We start from the raw sequence: 3,416 nt of genomic DNA, 5'->3' as shown, positions 1-3,416 counted from the left end.
ACTCACTAGTAAATAAAACAGCTCTCAGAAGAGGCGAGAATGACATTGTTTTTTTCTTTTTCTTTTTTGGGGGGGATGGAGTCTGGCTCTGTCACCCACACTGGAATGCAGTGGGGTGATCTCAGCTCACTGCAACCTCTGCCTCTCGGGTTCAAGTTATTTTCCTGCCTCAGCCACCTGAGTAGTGGGATTAGGTGCATACCACCATACCCCACTAATTTTTGTGTGTGTGTGTATATATATATTTAGTAGAGACGGGGTTTCACCATGTTGGTCAGGCTGGTCTCGAACTCCTGACCTCATGATCCCTCCCAAAGTTCTGGGATTACAGGCGTGAGCCACCGTGCATGGCCGACATTGTGGTTTGAATGTGAAGAAGGAAAGCCTGTTACTGGAAAAAAAAATTAGTTGGGCATAGTGGTGCGTACCTGTTGCCCCAGCTACTTGGGAGGCTGAGGCGGGAGGATGACTTGAGCCAGGGAATTCGAGGTTGCTGCACTCCAGCCTAGGTGACAGAGACCCTGTCAAAAAAAAAAAAAAGAGGCAATGTCGGGGTGAAGGCCTTCAAGGAGGAGTGCACAGTAACTGCAGAGTTCCTGTGCCCATTTTCTTTTGATTTAAACCAACTTGGACTGACTTAAAAAAAAATTGTTTTTTGGATTCTTTGCAACCTTTAGAATCCTGAGTGATGTGCTGCCTAGGGATGCAGTACTGAAGCTCTGCCACAGGAGGGCGCAATGGAACCCCATTGTTGACCTTGGACGGTAGGAACTAGGAAAATAGAAATGATAAACGTGATAATGATGGCGAGGGAGCATTGGCTGCGAGGTCTGTCTTAACTTCACAACAGCCCTACAAGGTAGGTGCCCATCTTGCAACTGAGGAAACAAGCCCAGAGAGGTTGAGTAACTTGCTCACGGTCACTCAGCTAGGAGTGGTAGAAGCAGAATAGAACAACCAAGGTAAAAGTCAGACGATCTAACCTCTTAGCGGGGAGGCAGGTGAGCTTTGATGCTGAAGACCTTTGCCTGGGTTGGGGCAGGAGGGAGTCTTGAAGGGGCCCTGGGATCATTGTGCCGAGGGGTGACCCTTTTCCCAGTAGCTGGAGCTCCCATCTCTCTTCTCTCTTTTTTCGAGATAGGGTCTTACTCTGTTGCCCAGGTTGGAGTGCAGTGGTGCACTCATGATTCACTGCAGCCTTGATTTCCCATGCTCAAACAATTCTTCTGCCTCAGCCTCTGCCTCAGCCTCCCAGGTAACTGGGACTACAGGCATGCACTATTTTGTCTGGCTATTTTTTTTTGTTTTGAGATGGAGCCTCACTGTATTGAGCAGGCTGGAGTGCAGTGGCACAATCTCGGCTCATTGCAAGCTCCGCCTCCCAGGTTCAATCAATTCTCTTGGCTCAGCCTCCCTAGTAGCTGGGACTACAGGCGCCTGCCACCACCCCTGGCTAATTTTCTATATTTTCAGTAGAGACGGCGTTTCGCCATATTGGCCAGGATGGTCTCACTCTCCTGACCTCATGATCTGCCTGCCTTGGCCTCCCAGAGTGCTGGGATTACAGGCTTAAGCCACTGCACCTGGCCTTCTGTCTGGCTATTTTTTAAAAAAAATTTGTATAGTTAGGGTCTTGCTATGTTGCCCAGATTGGTCTCAAACCCCTGGGCTCATGCAATATCCCCCACCTCAGTCTCCCATGTAGCTGAGCATGTGCCAATTAATTTTTTTTGTTGAGATGGGGTCTTGCTATGTTGCCCAGGCTGGTCTTGAACTCCTGGGCTCAAGTGATCCTCCTGCCTTGGTCTCCCAAAGTCCTGGGATCACAGGCATGAGTCACTACATCTGACAATGGAGCTCCCAACTCTTAGCCCATGTGCTGGGTGTTTTCCCCCAGCTCTGTGGCTTGGAGTTCCCTAAATACGGAGATAAATCATGCCCACCCAAAGTCAGTTGAAATCAAAATTCACCTCCAAGTCTCAAGGGGAGGGAAGGCTTAGGCAGTTAAAGAGGGGGAGGAAGGGAGTTTCAAGCTGGGGGCACATCCTGCCCAAAAGCCTGGACATGGCAGAGAGGGAAGAGCAGGTGTCAGTTTCCTATAGGATTTTCTTGGAGTGAATATTTACCTAAACCCCTCTTGGCAGAGTAAATGAAACTCTCCCACCCTTCCCCTTCTCTCGAAATTCAAAACACACATTTATCTGCCTTCACTTGGATATCACAGATAAGCTTATCTTGCAGGCTGAGCCTAGAATGATCTGAGGGCTGAGTCCACCCCCTTCACCGCTGCCCCATGCAGTTTTGGGGCCCAAAACTGTTTGGTGGCTGACAGGTCGGTGCCCTACAACAGTTGGAAGTCCCCATGGCTGGAAGCCCCCAGCTCTCTGGAGGTTTCCCATCCCACACAGCCCCTAAATGCTCCACGTGAGACATACTCGCCTCAAGCCCCTCTAGACCTAAGCCTTTATGTCTCTGTAAGGCTGGTCTCTCTGCAGAGTAATATTTCACAACTAATGTTTCATCCTCCTTCATCCTTTATTGCTGAGGACTGGGGGTTCACATCCCACCTTGCCGATCTTTGCCCGTTGTTTAAACTTCTCTGCCCCTCAGTTTTCTCATCTGGAAAATGGGCTTAATCATAGATGGCTGTGAGGATTCAATGCTATTAATGGTAAAGTGCTTATCACCGTAGCACCAGGCACAAAGTAAGTGGTAGCAGTTATGATTATTTCTTTTTTTGTTGTTACTATTTATTATTTTGTTTTTATTTTTATTTTTTGAGATGGAGTCTCGCTCTGTCACCCAGGCTGGAGTGCAGTGGCATGATCTTGGCCCACTGCAACCTCTGCCTCTTGGGTACAAGCGATTCTCCTGCCTCAGCCTTCCAAGGAGCTGGGACTATAGGCATGCGCCACCATACCCAGCTAATTTTTGTATTTTTAGTAAAGATGGGATTTTGCCATGTTGGCCAGGCTCGTCTCAAACTCCTGACCTCAAGTGATCTGCCTGCTTCGGCCTCCCCACATGCTGGGATTACAGGCGTGAACCACTGCACCTGGCAGTCTTTCAAGTTCTGATTCAAACATTTCCTTAGGGAGGCCTGCACTGACCCCCCACTTCAACATGACACCCCCACGGGCTTTCTGTTCTTACTCCCCGATTTATTTTACTCTTAGCATGAGTCACTACCGGATGTACTCTGTGGAATTCTTATATCTGCTGACTTTCCGTGTCTCCCACCAGAATGCCAGCTCTGTGAGGGAAGGGGCTTTTGTCTGTGTGATCCACAGCAGTCCCCTTGGTGCCTAGCAAGACCTCACCCACAGTTAGTGTCCACCGGTCCAGCCTGGCCAAGATGGCGAAACCCTGTCTCTACTAAAAATACAAAAATTAGCTGGGCTTGGTGGTGGGCTTCT

This window comes from Cebus imitator, unplaced genomic scaffold (genome assembly GCF_001604975.1).
Source record: "Cebus imitator isolate Cc_AM_T3 unplaced genomic scaffold, Cebus_imitator-1.0 Scaffold263, whole genome shotgun sequence".
In the NCBI taxonomy this organism is placed as follows: Eukaryota; Metazoa; Chordata; class Mammalia; order Primates; family Cebidae; genus Cebus; species Cebus imitator.
The sequence above is the reverse complement of the archived record's forward strand: the minus strand, read 5'-3'. Positions refer to the sequence as shown.